The sequence below is a fragment of the Arachis hypogaea genome, chromosome 16, assembly GCF_003086295.3.
Source record: "Arachis hypogaea cultivar Tifrunner chromosome 16, arahy.Tifrunner.gnm2.J5K5, whole genome shotgun sequence".
NCBI classification, from domain to species: domain Eukaryota; kingdom Viridiplantae; phylum Streptophyta; class Magnoliopsida; order Fabales; family Fabaceae; genus Arachis; species Arachis hypogaea.
In genome coordinates, this window is record NC_092051.1 from 103,172,197 (window position 1) to 103,190,004 (window position 17,808).

A 17,808-nucleotide genomic window follows, 5' to 3' on the forward strand; every position below is an offset into this window, starting at 1 on the left:
ATCACCATCAATAAGAATAACTAGGATAGGGCTTCTGAATTTTTATACCTTGTCAAGAGTTTTATTAGATATTAATTTATTAATTCCTACAATTTATTTTCCTTGTTCAAACCTTTTAAAACCCAAAAACACTGTTTTCCAAAACTAATAATTAGAACACCTCCCTGCAGTTCCTTGAGAAGACGACCCGAGGTTTAAATACTTCGGTTATCAATTTTAAAGGGGTTTGTTACTTATGACAACCAAACGTTTGTACGAAAGGATTTTCTGTTGGTTTAGAAGCTATACTTGCAACACGATTATATTTGTGAATTTCTTTACCGATAGGAAATCCGTACGTCAGTTGCCATTATAGGTAGTTCTTCTTATTTTCTATACTCTTATGATAGGTTGTTTGTGGCGTTAAAGCTTTGATTAGAATAGTTGTTGTTAGATTGCATTTTGCTTGTAGTATAAGTTTTGTTTTTAGTGTATTTGACAACTTTTCAAAAACCAAAAAGAATTTTTCTTAAATTTGATTTTTGATTGTTTTAGAATGCTTGTAGATTAGGAGAGTGCCTTGTTTTTTTTTTTAAAAAAAAGTTGGCATCAGCGTGCAAACGTGCTGTGCGCGCGCGCATCGGCATGGTTTCACAACTCCTAGTATTAAAACCAGAGAGTTATGCCCAGTTTGTGCCTATTCTGTGCCTGTGACCCATACGCAAGCGTGCATGAAGCATACGCGTCGGTCGCCATCTTCACATCCACACGTATGCGTGCTATGCGCGTACGCGTTGCTTGTCCTGCCTGCCCATTCACGCGCACGCGTGCATGACGCGTCCGCGTCGCAAAAAAAAAAGAGTTTATTTTCTCATCTTCCATTTTCTTTTGTCCATTGCATTCGCATACTTTTATTCTTTGAATTTTCATTTTATTTTTATAGCTCATTTTTACTTTTTTTTTTTGAGCTTCTTATTTGAATAATGGTGTTGCATTTTCCTACTCAATTGTTGAGAATTTCTTGGTTAATCTTGGCACTTCTTGACTTGTTTGATATTGATAGGTGATGAAACTTTTAAATCAATGCTTCATCTTGTATGACTCTTGTGTCTTTGTGCATTGATATGACCTCATATTGTCTTTCATAACCCACTCTTTCTTGTTTGAACTTGATGCGCAACATGCTCTTTATGCTTTGACTTTACCTTTGCGTCAAGTATTAGTTGATATGCCTTGGCTTATATTGCTTTCTCAATCACATGTTGTAGCTACCATGTAGTGAGAACCTTACTCTTATTTAGCATTAGCCCCCTCCTATGTTCTACTTGCTTTGATATCTTTGCTATAGGCTTGATTTTCTTTCGTTTTCTCTCCTTTTAGGTTGGCCACCAAGAAGGGAGAAATGAATAGCTCTAAATGGAGTAACAAACAAGTCCATCCGCACAACCTTTTGAAGGAGCTCATCAATTGTAGTAACTCATCCACCTTGCTCTCCTTTGCATGCACCGAGGACGGTGCAAATTTCTAAGTGTGGGGAGGTCGTCCGACCGACCTCCATGGGTAACAACTTCCTTTTTCAACACCAAGTAATAAACCTTACGTGAGTAAGGGTCGATCCCACGGAGACTGTCGGCTTGAAGCAAGCTATGGTCACCTTGTAAATCTCAGTTAGGCTAATTCAGATGGTGATGGAGAATTGATAATTAAAAGATAAATAAAACGTAAAATAAAGATAGAGATACTTATGTAATTGTTTGGTTGGAATTTCAGATAAGCATATGAAGATGCTTTATTCCTCCTGAACTTCTGCTTTCCTATTGCCTTCTTCCAATCATTCATACTCCTTTCCATGGCAAGCTTTATGTTGGGCATCACCGTTGTCAATGGCTACTTCCCGTCCTCTCAGTGAAAACGTTCCAAATGCGCTGTCAGCGCACGGCTAATCATCTGTCGGTTCTCGATCATGTCGGAATAGGATCCATTGATCCTTTTGCATCTGTCACACTCCTCACAATCGCGAGTTTGAAGCTCGTCACAGTCATCCCTTCCCAGATCCTACTCAGAATACCACAGACAAGGTTTAGACGTTCCGGATCTCAGGAATGGCCGCCAATAATTCTAGCTTATACTACGAAGGTTCCAATCTTAGATTAGAGACCCATGAGATACGCATTCAAGCCATTGCTAGTAGAACAGAGATGGTTGTCAGGCACATGTTCATAGGTGAGAATGATGATGAGTGTCACGGATCATCACATCCATCAAGTTGAAGAACGAATGAATATCTTGGAGAAGAAATAGACTTGAGTTGAATAGAAAAATAATAGTACTTTGTATTTATTCATGAAGAATAGCAGAGCTCCACACCTTAATCTATGGTCTATAGAAACTCCACCGTTGAAAATACATAAGAACAAGGTCTAGGAATGGCCGAATGGCCAGCCTCCAAACGTGTCTAAGATAGCATAAGGCTTCTCAAAAATCTCTATATGTCCAAATACAATAGCAAAAGGTCCTATTTATAGAAAACTGGTAGCCTACGGTTTACAGAAATAAGTAATTAATGCAGAAATCTTCTTCCGGGCCCACTTGATATGTGCTTGGGCTGAGCATTGAAGCTTCCATGTGTAGAGACTTTTCTTGGAGTTAAACGCCAGCTTTTGTGCCAGTTTGGGCGTTTAACTCCAGCTTTTGTGCCAGTTTTAGAGTTAAACGCCAGAATTCTTGAGCTGACTTGGAACGCCTATTTGGGCCATCAAATCTTGAGTAAAGTATGGACTATTATATATTACTGGAAAGCCCAGGATGTCTACTTTCCAACGCAATTAAGAGTGCGCCAATTGGTCTTCTGTAGCTCCAGAAAATCTACTTTGAATGCAGGGAGGTCAGAATCCAACAGCATCTGCAGTCCTTTTTCAGCCTCTGAATCAGATTTTTGCTCAGGTCCCTCAATTTCAGCCAGAAAATACCTGAAATCACAGAAAAACACACAAACTCATAGTAAAGTCCAGAAGAGTGATTTTTATTTAAAAAATAATAAAAATATAATAAAAACTAATTAAAATATACTAAAAACATACTAAAAACAATGCCAAAAAGCGTATAAATTATCCGCTCATCACAACACCAAACTTAAATTGTTGCTTGTCCCCAAGCAACTGAAAATTAAATAGGATAAAAAGAAGAGAATATACAATGAATTCCAAAAACATCTATGAAGATCAGTATTAATTAGATGAGCGGGGCTTTTAGCTTTTTGCTTCTGAACAGTTTTGGCATCTCACTTTATTCCTTGAAGTTCAGAATGATTGGCATCTATAGGAACTCAGAATCCAGATAGTGTTATTGATTCTCCTAGTTAAGTATGTTGATTCTTGAACACAACTATTTTATGAGTCTTGGCCGTGGCCCTAAGCACTTTGTTTTCCAGTATTACCACCGGATACATAAATGCCACAGACACATAACTGGGTGAACCTTTTCAGATTGTGACTCAGCTTTGCTAGAGTCCCCAATTAGAGGTGTCCAGGGTTCTTAAGCACATTCTTCTTTTTGCTTTGGACCTCGACTTTAACCGCTCAGTCTCAAGTTTTTACTTGACACCTTCACGCCACAAGCACATGGTTAGGGACAGCTTGGTTTAGCCGCTTAGGCCAGGATTTTATTCCTGTGGGCCCTCCTATCCACTGATGCTCAAAGCCTTGAATCCTTTTTATCACCCTTGCCTTTTGGTTTAAAGGGGTATTGGCTTTTTCTGCTTACTTTTCTTTTTTCTTTCTTTTTCTTTTCTCTCTTTTTTTTTTCTGCAAGCTTTTCACTGCTTTTTCTTGCTTCAAGAATCAATTTTATGATTTTTCAGATCATCAGATAACATTTTTCCTTTTTCCATCATTCTTTCAAGAGCCAACAATTTTAACATTCATAAACAATCAAATTCAAAAATATGCACTGTTCAAGCATTCATTCAGAAAACAATAGTATTGCCACCACATCAAAATAATTAAACTATTTTAAAATTTGAAATTCATGCACTTCTTTTTCTTTTTTAATTAAAAAAACATTTTTCGTTTAAGAAAGGTGATGGATTCATTTTCATAGCTTTAAGGCATAGACACTTAGACACTAATGATCATGTAATAAAGACACAAACATAGATAAACATAAAGCATAATTTTTGAAAAGCAGAAAATAAAGAACAAGGAAATTAAAGAACGGGTCCACCTTAGTGATGGCGGCTAGTTCTTCCTCTTGAAGATCTTATGGAGTGCTTGAGCTCCTCAATGTCTCTTCCTTACCTTTGTTGCCCCTCTCTCATGGTTCTTTGGTCTTCCCTAATTTCATGGAGGAGGATGGAATGCTCTTGGTGCTCCACCCTTAGTTGTCCCATGTTGGAACTCAATTCTCCTAGGGAGGTGTTGATTTGCTCCCAATAGTTTGTGGAGGAAAATGCATCCTTTGAGGCATCTTAGGGATTTCATGAGGAGTTTCCTCATGCTCTTGGTGAGGTTCTCTCACTTGCTCCATCCTTTTCTTAGTGATGGGCTTGTCCTCATCAATGAGGATTTCTTCCTCTATGTCAATTCCAGCTGAATTGCAGAGGTGACAGATGAGATGAGGGAAGGCTAACCTTGCCATAGTAGAGGACTTGTCCGCCACCTTGTAGAGTTCTTGGGATATAACTTCATGAACTTCTACTTCCTTTCTAATCATGATGCTATGAATCATGATAGCCCGGTCTATAGTAACTTCAGATCGGTTGCTAGTGGGAATGATTGAGCGTTGGATGAACTCCAACCATCCCCTAGCCACGGGCTTGAGGTCATGCCTTCTTAGTTGAACCGGCTTCCCTCTTAAATCTCTCTTCCATTGAGCGCCCTCTTCACAGATGTCCATGAGGACTTGGTCCAACCTTTGATCAAAGTTGACCCTTCTAGTGTAGGGGTGTGCATCTCCTTGCATCATAGGCAAATTGAATGCCAACCTTACATTTTCCGGACTAAAGTCCAAGTATTTCCCTCGGACCATTGTAAGCCAATTCTTGGGGTCTGGGTTCACACTTTGATCATGGTTCTTGGTGATCCATGCATTGGCATAGGACTATTGAACCATTAAGATTCCGACTTGTTGAATGGGGTTGGTGAGAACTTCCCAACCTCTTCTTCGGATCTCATGTCGGATCTCCGGATATTCGCCCTTTTTGAGCTTAAAAGGGACCTCGGGGATCACCTTCTTCTTGGCCACAACTTCATAGAAGTGGTCTTGATGCACCCTTGAGAGGAATCTCTCCATCTCCCATGACTCAAAGGTGGAAGCTTTTGCCTTCCCTTTCCTCTTTCTAGAGGTTTCTCCGGCCTTTGGTGCCATTAATGGTTATGGAAAAACAAAAAAGCTTTAGCTTTTACCACACCAAACTCAGAAGGTTGCTCGTCCTCGAGCAAAAGAAGAAAGAAGAGAGTAGAAAAAGAAGAAATAGAGGAGATGGAGGGGGCTTTGTGTTTCGGCCAAGGGGGATGGGTAGTGTTTGGGTTGTGTAAATATGAAGGAGTGAAGATGGGTTTATATAGGAGTGGATAGGGGGGTAAGGTTCGGCCATTATGGGTGGGTTTGGGTAGGAAAGTGGTTTGAATTTGAATGGTGAGGTAGGTGGGGTTTTATGATGGATGGATGTGGATTGGTGAAGGGTTTATGGAGAAGAGGGTAGGATTTGATAGGTGAGGAGTTTTTGGGGAAGAGGTATTGAGGTGATTGGTGAATGGGTGAAGAAGATAGAGAGAGGTGGGGTAGGTAGGGATCCTGTGGGGTCCACAGATCCTGAGGTGCCAAGGATTTCTCATCCCTGCACCATGTGGCATGCAAAACACCCCTTGCTGCCAATCCTGGCGTTAAACGCCAGGCTGCTGCCCATTTCTGGCGTTTAACGCCAGCTTCTAGCCCATTCTTGGTGTTAAACGCCAGTCTGGTGCCCATTTCTGGCGTTAAACGCCCAGAATGGTGCTAGACTGGGCGTTTAACGCCTATTCTGCTACCCTTACTGGCGTTTAAACGCCAGTAAGTTTTTCCTCCAGGGTGTTCTGTTTTTCATTCTGTTTTTCCTTCTGTTTTTGCTTTTTCAATTATTTTTGTGACTTCTCATGATCATCAACCTACAAAAAACATAAAATAACAAAAGAAAATAAAAATTTAACATAGATAAGTAAAAATTGGGTTGCCTTCCAACAAGCGGTTCTTTAATGTCAATAGCTTGACAGTGGCTCTCATGGAGCCTCACAAATGTTTAGAGCAATGTTGAAACCTCCCAACACCAAACTTAGAGTTTGAATGTGGGAGTTCAACACCAAACTTAAAGTTTGGTTGTGGCCTCCCAACACCAAACTTAGAGTTTGACTGTGGGGGCTCTGTTTGACTCTGTATTGAGAGAAGCTCTTCATGCTTCCTCTCCATGGTGACAGAGGGATATCCTTGAGCTTTAAACACAAGGGAGTCTCCATTCACTTGAATGATCAATTCTCCTCTATCAAGGATGATGGATTCATCCATACACTTCCAAGTCTCTAGGATTATGAAATCAGTAGGGATGTAATGGTCTTCAACCTTTACCAAGACATCCTCTACAAGTACATAAGCCTGTTTCTTTGAATTGTCTGCCATCTTCAGTGAGATTCTTGCAGCTTGTACCTCAATGATCCCTAGCTTCTCCATTACAGAGAGAGGCATGAGGTTTATGCTTGACCCTAGGTCACATAGAGCCTTCTCAAAGGTCATGGTACCTATGGTACAAGGTATTGAGAATTTTCCAGGATCTTGTCTCTTCAGAGGTAATTTCTGCCTAGTCAAGTTATCCAGTTCTTTGATGAGAAATGGAGGTTCATCCTCCCAAGTATCATTACCAAACAACCTGGCATTTAGCTTCATGATTGCTCCAAGGTACTTAGCAACTTGCTCTTCAGTAACATCTTCATCCTCTTCAGAGGAAGAATACTCATCAGAGCTCATGAATGGCAGAAGTAGATTCAATGGAATCTCTATGGTCTCAGTCTGAGCCTCAGATTCCCATGGTTCCTCATTAGGGAACTCCTTGGAGGTCAATGGACGTCCATTGAGGTCTTCCTCAGTGGAGATTACTGCCTCTTCTTCCTCTCCAGGTTCGGCCATGTGAGACGTGTTTATGGCCTTGCACTCTCTCTTGGGATTCTCTTCTGTATTGCTTGGGAGAGTACTAGGAGGGAGTTCAGTAATTTTCTTACTCAGCTGACCTACTTGTGCCTCTAAATTTCTAATGGAGGATCTTGTTTCAGTCATGAAACTTTGAGTGGTTTTGATTAGATCAGAGACAATGGTTCCTAAATCAGAGTGGTTTTGCTTAGAATTCTCTGTCAGTTACTGAGAAGATGATGGAAAAGGTTTGCTATTGCTAAACCTATTTCTTCTACCACTATTATTGTTGAAACCTTGTTGAGGTCTCTGTTGATCCTTCCATGAGAGATTTGGATGATTTTTCCATGAAGGATTATAGGTGTTTCCATAGGGTTCTCCCATGTAATTCACCTCTTCCATTGTTGGGTTCTCAGGATCATAAGCTTCTTCATCAGAGGAAGCTTCCTTAGTACTGCCTGGTGCAGCTTGCATTCCAGATAGATTCTGAGAAATCATATTGACTTGTTGGGTCAATATTTTATTCTGAGTCAATATGGTATTCAGAGTATCAATCTCAAGAACTCCCTTCTTCTGAGCTATCTTATTATTCACAGGATTCCTTTCAGAAGTGTACATGAATTGGTTATTTGCAACCATTTCAATGAGTTCCTGAGCTTCTGCAGGCGTCTTCTTCAGATGAAGAGATCCTCCAGCAGAGCTATCCAATGACATCTTGGATAGTTCAGACAGACCATCATAGAAAATACCTATGATGATCCATTCAGAAAGCATGTCAGAAGGACATCTTCTGATCAATTGCTTGTATCTTTCCCAAGCTTCATAGAGGGATTCACCTTCCTTCTGTCTGAAGGTTTGGACTTCCACTCCAAGCTTGCTCAATTTTTGAGGTGGAAAGAACTTTGCCAAGAAGGCATTGACTAGCTTTTTCCAAGAGTTCAGGCTTTCTTTAGGTTGTGAATCCAACCATGTCCTAGCTCTGTCTCTTACAGCAAAAGAAAAAAGCATAAGTCTGTAGACTTCAGGGTCAACCCTATTGGTCTTGACAGTGTCACAGATTTGCAAGAATTCAGCTAAGAACTGATGAGGATCTTCCAATGAAAGTCCATGAAACTTGCAGTTCTGTTGCATTAGAGAAACTAATTGAGGCTTAAGTTCAAAGTTGTTTGCTCCAATGGCAGGGATTGAGATGCTTCTCCCATAGAAGTCGGGAGTATGTGAAGTAAAGTCACCAAGCACCTTCCTTGCATTGTTGGCATTGTTGTTTTCGGCTGCCATGGTTTCTTCTTCCTTGAAAAGCTCTGTTAGGCCCTCTAAAGAGAATTGTTCTTTAGATTCTCTTAGCTTTCTCTTCAAGGTCCTTTCAGGTTCAGGATCAGCTTGAGCAAGTATGCCTTTATCTTTGTTCCTGCTCATATGAAAGAGAAGAGAACAAGAAAGTAGAGAATCCTCTATGTCACAGTATAGAGATTCCTTGAGGTGTCAGAGGAAAAGAAGAATAGAAGGAGGAGGTAGATAGAAGAGAATTCAAACATATAAAGAAGGAGGGAGTTCGAATTGCACCTTGAGGAAGAGTGTTAGTCCTTTAAATAGAAGGATGTGAGAAGAGGGGAAGAATTTTCAAAATTAAAGTAAAAGATTTTGAAATAATTAAAAAAAATTTTGAAAATTTGATTGATGATTTTCAAAAACTAAAATTGGGAAAGAAATTAAGTGATTTTGAAAAAGATTTTGAAATTAGAAATTAAAAAGATATGATTGAAAATTAATTTTGAAAAAGATGTGATTGAAAAGATATGATTGAGAAGATATGATTGAAAATCAAATTAAAAAGAGAAAGTTTTAAAATTAAAGTTGATTACTTGACTAACAAGAAATTAACAGATATGATTCTTAAAATTTAAAATTTGATCCTTTCTTAATAGGCAAGTAACAACTTGAAAATTTTAAAGTAAATCATTAATTTTAGCAAGGATTTTCGAAAATAGTAATAAATAAAAAAAATGGAAAGAAAATGATTTTGAAGAGATATGATTGAAAAAATATGATTTGAAAAAGATTTGATTTTGAAAAATTATGAAGATTTGAAAAAAATTTGAATTAAAAACAAAATCTTTCCTCTTGTGTCCTTCTGGCATTAAACGCCCAGAATGACATCCATTCTGGCGTTTAACGCCCAAAATGCTACCTTTTTGGGCGTTAAACGCCCAGCCAGGTACCCTGGCTGGCGTTTAAACGCCAGTTTTCCTTCTTCACTGGGCGTTTTGAACGCCCAGCTTTTTCTATTTGATTCCTCTGCTGAATATTCTGAATCTTCAATTCTCTGTATTATTGACTTGAAAAGACATAGTTTTGAAAATATTTTTGAATTTTTGATGATGAGAAACAATAAAAAATGCAACTAAGATCAAATAAACAATGCATGCAGGACACCAAACTTAAAAATTTTCATATAGGAGACACTAACAAATTGAGAATGCATATGAGAAACAACAAAACACACAAAACAAGAGAATTTAAAGATCAGAGCAATGAAATCATCAAGAACAACTTGAAGATCAATGAAGAACAATATGTATAAATTCGAAAAATGCAAGAAGAAGAAAGTCATGCAATTGACACCAAACTTAAAAATTGATACTATACTCAAACAAGAAACATAAAATATTTTTTATTTTTATGGTTTTATAAAGTTTTTTTTGTGATTTTCGAAACTTATATGGAAAAGAAAATAAAGGGATTCAAAACATCTAATAAGAATTCCAGGAATCATGCAATGTTAGTCTAAGGCTTTAGTCTAAAAAGATTAGACATGGTTGGCCATGCTTCAGCAGGACATTACATTGAGCAACTAAATTGATGAGAATCAATTAGCTTTTGTGATGATAAGAACATCACCTTGAAACTCTAGAATTCATTCTTAAAAATTCTGAAAAATAAAAAGAAAGTACCTAATCTAAGCAACAAGATAAACCGTCAGTTGTCCAAACTCGAACAATCCTCGGCAACGGCGCCAAAAACATGGTGCGCGAAATTGTGATCATCAACAATGGCGCCAAAAGACTTGGAGCTCTTAAACGTGAATCACACTTTGTCACAATTCCGCACAACTAACCAGCAAGTGCACTGGGTCGTCCAAGTAATAAACCTTACGTGAGTAAAGGTCGATCCCACGGGGACTGTCGGCCTGAAGCAAGCTATGGTCACCTTGTAAATCTCAGTCAGGCTAATTCAGATGGTGATGGAGAATTGATAATTAAAAGATAAATAAAACGTAAAATAAAGATAGAGATACTTATGTAATTCTTTGGTTGGAATTTCAGATAAGCGTATGAAGATGCTTTGTTCCTCCTGAACTTCTGCTTTCCTATTGCCTTCTTCCAATCATTCATACTCCTTTCCATGGCAAGCTTTATGTTGGGCATCACCGTTGTCAATGGCTACTTCCCGTCCTCTCAGTGAAAACGTTCCAAATGTGCTGTCACCACACGGCTAATCATCTGTCGGTTCTCGATCATGTCGGAATAGGATCCATTGATCCTTTTGCGTTTGTCACACGCCCCACAATCGCGAGTTTGAAGCTCGTCACAGTCATCCCTTCCCAGATCCTACTCAGAATACCACAGACAAGGTTTAGACGTTCCGGATCTCAGGAATGGCAGCCAATAATTCTAGCTTATACCACGAAGGTTCCAATCTTAGATTAGAGATCCAAGAGATACGCATTCAAGCCATTGCTAGTAGAACAGAGGTAGTTGTCAGGCACATGTTCGTAGGTGAGAATGATGATGAGTGTCACGGATCATCACATCCATCAAGTTGAAGAACGAATGAATATCTTGGAGAAGAAATAGACTTGAGTTGAATAGAAAAATAATAGTACTTTGTATTAATTCATGAAGAACAGCAGTGCTCCACACCTTAATCTATGGTGTGTAGAAACTCCACCGTTGAAAATACATAAGAACAAGGTCTAGGCATGGCCAAATGGCCAGCCTCCAAACGTGTCTAAGATAGCATAAGGCTTCTCAAAGATCTCTATATGTCCAAATACAACAGCAAAAGGTCCTATTTATAGAAAACTGGTAGCCTAGGGTTTACAGAAATAAGTAATTAATGCAGAAATCTTCTTCCGGGCCCACTTGGTGTGTGCTTGAGCTGAGCATTGAAGCTTCCATGTGTAGAGACTTTTCTTGGAGTTAAACGCCTGCTTTTGTGCCAGTTTTGGAGTTAAACGCCAGAATTCTTGAGCTGACTTGAAATGCCTGTTTGGGCCATCAAATCTCAGGCAAAGTATGGACTATTATATATTGCTATAAAGCCCAGGATGTCTACTTTCCAATGCAATTGAGAGCGCAGCAATTGGGCTTCTATAGCTCCAGAAAATCTACTTCGAATGCAAGGAGGTCAGAATCCAACAGCATCTGCAGTCCTTTTTCAGCCTCTGAATCAGATTTTTGCTCAGGTCCCTCAATTTCAGCCAGAAAATACCTGAAATCACAGAAAACACACAAACTCATAGTAAATTCCAGAAGAGTAATTTTTATTTAAAAACTAATAAAAATATAATAAAAACTAATTAAAATATACTAAAAACATACTAAAAATAATGCCAAAAAGCGTATAAATTATCCGCTCATCATTGTTGCATTGCATGATAGGTTGCATGCTAGTTAGAATTTGTACATATTTTACCACTTTTTTTTATGTTAGGACTACTTGGTTAGGGTGATGATTTCTTTTCCAAGAAAAATTGTTTTAGGGCACCTACCAATTCAAAAAAATTTTTGTGTGAACTTGCTTGAAGAATTTATTTTGGAGCATGGTTTTTGAGCTAAGAACACAAGCATGTGAGTTTTGAGCCTTATGGTGTGGTTACATCTTATAACCACTTATTTTCCATTCTTGTGTGCATTGTTCTCTCTCTATGATTGTAATCTTTGATTTGTTTGATTCTTTATGTCCATTATTCCATGTATACATGCATTTATATGATTGAGGCCATCATTTCATATAGCTCACTTACCCAAATAGCCGACCTTTCATCAACCATTGTTAGCCAATTTTGAGCCTATTTAATCCCTTTTGTTCTTAATGTTAGGACATCACTACCCATAAGCGAAAAATAATAAATACCCTTAATTTGGATCTTTGATTAGCTTAGGCTAGTGAGGGTGTGTATCATTTGGGTATGGAAAACTTGGGACATTGGTTGAGGTAAAAGTGTAATTTTTATTTTTGTTGAAAATTTTGGAAATTGGGTACATACTCATGTATTAAATATGTAAAACCATATGCATTGATACGTTTGTATATACCTTAATGAAAAAAAATGATGAAAAAAACATATAAATATAAAATAAAAAAATAATAGAAAAAGAAAAAAGAGAAAAAGAAATAAAAAGGGGACAAAAACGCCCCAAAGTAAAGTTAAAATGCATATGTGTAATGAATTAAAAAGAATGCATGAGTATGTGAAAAAAAGTGGGGATCATGGGTAGCTAGGTTGTGTATTAGAATTGTATAGGTTGTTATATGTGTTAGGTGAGAGCTTAGGTTAATCAAAGATTCAAATTTCAAGCTCACTTGACCATATACATCCCTACCTTTACCCTAGCCCCATTACAACCAATGAATAAGTCATCATGATGAATGTATGCATGCATTGAATAATTGTTGATTGTTAGATAAAAAACAAATCATGGAAAGCATGATTAGAAGAGAATTGAGTGATCGACCCTATACACTAGAGCGACTAGAGCGGATACACTTCCGGTGAGGGTTTGATGCTCAATTCCTTGTTCCCAGCTTTCATGAGCTCTCTTCTTGCAAGTCTATTTGAACTTCATTTTGATATTTGAATTGGTAGGATTCATGAGTTATCATACTACTTAGCCCTACTTGATATATATTATTGGAGATTGATTTACTTTTAACCAAGTAGGTAGAATCATTTTACATTTAGTTGCATTCATGTAGATAGGTGCATATAGTTTATTTGTATTAAATAAATGTTCATATCCTTTTCTTGTCCTTCTTTATTCTTAGCATGAGGACATGCTTGGTTTAAGTGTGGGGAGATTTGATAAACCCCAATTTTGTGGTTTATCTTATGTTTAATTTGGGAGATTTTATCACCTTTTCCCACATTTTTTCAATAAAATAGCGTGGTTTTGCAATTCTCCCTTGATTTGTGCTTAAATGTAAAAACATGCTTTTTAGGCCTTAAAATAGCTAAATTCAATTCACTTTAATTCTATTCGATGCCTTGATATGTTTGTTGAGTGATTTCAGGTTCATAAGTCAAGTATTGGATGGAAGAAGTGAAGAGAAAAGCATACAAAGTGGGAGAACTCATGAAGAAATGAAGGAACCGCAAAGCTATCAAGCCTGACCTCTTCGCACTCAATTGACCATAACTTGAGCTACAGAGATCCAAATGAGGCGGTTTCAGTTGCATTGGAAAGATAACATCCAGGGCTTCAAAATTATGTAAAATTTGCCATAGTTTCCTGAAGTCTAGAGATGAGCACGTGCACTGTACGCATGCGTGCCGATGGAGCAGCGTGGGTCCACTTTGGGCAACTCGTTGGGGGCGATTTGTGAAGCATTTTGGGCCCAATCCAACTCATTTATGATGCTATTGAACCCAAGAATTGAGGGAGGAATGAACCAAGTAGTCATAGTTTAGTTTTCATCATGTTTTAGGTTAGAATTCTAGAGAGAGAAGCTCCCTCTTCTCTCTAGAATTAGATTAGGTTAATCTCTCCTAGATCTAGGTTCAATCTCATCTTTTTATCTTGTTTCCTTTACAATTTCTTGCTTCTACTACTCTATTCTTCTTAGTTCTCTTGTCAATTTTACTTTTATGTCTCTTTTATGTTTATGAATGCTCATGTTGGATTTTGTTTACATTTAATGAAATTTAATGTTTGATGTTCTTTTAATTGTTGATTTGAGTTGTGAATTTACTTTTCTTGCAATTGGTAGTTGGTAGATTTATTATTCTTGCACTTTTACCATGCTTTCCTTTATTACCCACCAAGTGTTTGACAAAATGCTTGGTTAGGCTTTAGAGTAGATTTTGAGCATTCTTGGCTTGGAAAGAGTAATTGGGAAATCTTGAGTTATTAATACCCAATTTAGATTGGTGATATAGAGTTGTTAGTTAATATCATTTTCAATGACTTTAATCTCTTGCTAATTCAATTAGTGGGTTGATTAGGATTTTTGATTTGAGATTAACTAGTCTTGTTTGACTTTCTCTAATGGAAGATAACTTACACCTTCTTTCAACATTGGAGATGACGAAATAAGATAAATTCTTGTTAAGTATTGTTCTGATTAATGACTAGGATAGAAAGCCTATGATCTCAAACCTTGCCATGAATGTCTCTCTTTATTAATTGCTTTCTTTAATTGCTCTGATCTCTTTACTTTTCTTGTCTTTTATTTCATTGCCCCTTCTATCAACCAAACCCCCTTTGTTCCTTCATAGCCAATAATTGACCATTTAATTGCAATTCTTTGTGAGAAGACCCGGAGTCTAAATACTTCTGTTAATTCTTATTGGGGTTTGTACTTGTAACAAAACCAAATTTTTGATTGGGAGGATTATTTGTTGGTGTAGAAGTATACTTGCAACGAGAATTCATTCATTTGAGGAAATTCTATACCTTCACAACAATTCGCTCATCACCATCATCAGTTCTTAATTCCATTCCGAACTCGTTAGTTCATCAGTTTCTCAATTCGTTGTCAGTAACTGCCAAGTTCACTACTCTTCCTTCTCTCACAAACAAACTCATCCCCAGTACACCAGAAACCTAAACCTCCATTCTCTAACTTTTCAAAGTAAAACCCAAATTAAATCTACTAGGACCTTTCCCATGTTTTGGTACCCGAAAATAGGCCAAAGAGTCTTAAATAGGTGTTACAGAAATTTACAAGCTTGTTGGGAAGGTGAAACAGCTAAAAATAAGATTTTGGTTGAAAAATAGGGCATGTGCATACACACAAAAGTGTGCGCGCGCACGCCCAAGAAAGTTTTCAATGTGTGCGTACGCATAGAGGGTCACAGGTAGTAAAATTTTCATCTCTGCTCATCTGCACAAGGCGTGCGAACACCCTCAACAGAGTGCACCTTCCAACGTGTGCGTGCGCACAGCTTGAAAAACTCCATTGGTTGTGTGCACGCATAGAGCGTGCTAGAGCTCCCAACAGCAGCCATATCCCTGTGTGTGCATGCGCACAAAGCTGTGCGTGCGCACACAAACGAGAAATCACAAATTCTGCAGTATGCACAGAATTTAGATTTTGACACAAAACTTTGAATGATCATAACTTCCTCTACAAAAATCCAAATTTTGTAAACTTTATATCAATTTAAAGATTTTTCCATGAAGTTTAATTTAAAGCAATTTCCAACAAATATTGAAAACTAAGGCTCAAGTTATGATCCGTTGATGTGGTGGAAATTGGCGGATTAAGAAATTAATATAAAGGATACGTTGCAAGTACAGTTCTTAACCAACAAAAATCCGCTTATCAATTTAGAAGAGTTGTCACAAAATTAGAATTAAAATACTGGGAGTATGAATCCCAGGTCGTCTCCCAACGAGTTGCAGAAAGATGTGCTATTTTATTAATCAGGTGTTTTCTAAAATGGTTTTGAGTTTGATAAACAGGAAATTAAATCAGAGAATTTATGTAATTTAGATAAGAATCTTGACCGGGAGTAGATTAATCGGAAGTTCTATCCTTGTTGGAGTTCTCCCAAAATTAATTGATAATTGAAGGTTGTTCTGCTCAGTTATCCTTTACTAGGTAGAGGAAAGTCAAGCAAGTTGGAAGTCTACTTCTATTCACAAGTTCTAATCCTCTCCCTTGGGAAGGATTAGCGTCAGTGACTAGAGAGGTATCCAACAATAAACCCAATTACAATTTCATTCTTGAGCATTCCAACTCAAGGTTCTCCTTTCAATCAACTCCCAATCAAGTTAGAGAACTAGTCGCTCCTTATGAATGTAAACTTCACAAAATAAGAAAGGGAAGTAAAGGAAGACATGATAAATAATTATCAAAAAGACCAATTAAAAATAAAAATAGTTCTTGTACTAATAAATTCTAAAAATAATCCAATAGTAATTCTGAACAAATTAAGGATAAGAAAGAGTAAGTGACAAGTAAGGAAAACAAACTAGAATTGATGAAGTCTTGGCGGAGGTAATAACTCTTCTCAATATCCCAATCCAAAAAGCAATAAAAACAAAATTCTAAGAACTATGAATGTGTAGAGAGAAAACCTAGAGAGGAGTAAAGTCAGATATAAAACTAAAATTTTTGCGGAATGAATGTTGTCCTCTGGTCTCTGCATGTTCCCTGGCTCTAATCCGCTTTTCTGGGCCGAAAACTGGGTCAAAACATGGCCCAAAATTGCCCCCAGCAAATTCTGCAAATTATGCAGATCGCACACGCCACGTAACCGCGTCATCCACGCGTTCGCATCACTCAACGTTTTCCGTGCCACGTGTGCACGTCGTCCCCGCATTCGCGTCACTCATGCAGCTTCCAATTCGCGCGTTTGCGTCAGGCACGCGAGTGCGTCACTACGATTTTCTCTATTTTGCGCGGTCGTGTGAGCCATGCGCTCGCGTCACTTCTCGCTGGTGATCTCCTCAATTTCTTGTGTTCCTTCCATCTTTGCAAGCTTCCTCTCCATTCTCTAGGCCATTCCTGCCCTATGAAGCCTGAAACACTTAACACACAGATCACGACATCAAATGGTATAAAGGAGAATAAAAAAAAATATTCAATTAAAAGATCTTTAGGAAGCAAGTTTTCAATCATAGAACAATTTGAGGAAGGAATTGTGAATACATGCAATTCGTATGAATAAGTGGGTGAAAGACTTGATAAAACCACTCAATTAGGCACAATATAAATCATAAAATAATGGTTTATCATCCGGCAATGGTCACCAAAAATCCATTTTTACCAAAAACCTCAAAACCTCAATTTTAACCATCTCTCAACTCAAAACCAAATCAAACCTGCTCAAACATTATAAAACACCACCACACCCAATATCTTACCATTTCATATCATTATCCTCAATATCAAACCTAAATTACTCAACCATTACATCACATATCACTACCAATCCAAAATTTATAATTCAATCATAAATCCACACTCATAATCATCATCAACCAACAACAACCTCAACAACCAAAACAAAACTTCATCAATTCTAGTAATCATTACCAAACAATATCTAACACTAACCAAATCCATCATAACACTCATCAACACCAATAACCAACAATCAAGTAAATCATTACCAAACAATATCTAACACTAACAATATGTATCTCATTACATTTAAATCCATTCATCCTACTAATAGTGATCCACCATCAATCATAGCTCAACATCAATAATGTTTCCTCATGCAACATTAACTCAAAATTAACACCATTCAATATCATCAACAACCACAAGATTCAAATCCACAATCATCATCATAATATTTTATCACACATCATAATCATCAATATCCTTCAACAAGCACCATAAATATATATTATACATTGTAACATTCCCTACAATCCTCTTCATCATACAACATAATTTCATAAATAATTAGGTATGCACCAACATCATTCAATCCTATCT

The 17,808-nt window shown here is 37.6% G+C and overlaps 1 non-coding gene across 1 annotated transcript; it reads left to right on the forward strand.

The window, feature by feature from the left end:
- The first annotated feature begins 7,899 nt into the window (after nt 1-7,899).
- On the forward strand, nt 7,900-8,007 carry LOC112760609 (small nucleolar RNA R71). Its single transcript, XR_003181042.1, has one exon. It is a non-coding gene; the product is annotated as a small nucleolar RNA R71 (small nucleolar RNA).
- The last annotated feature ends 9,801 nt before the right edge of the window (nt 8,008-17,808 follow it).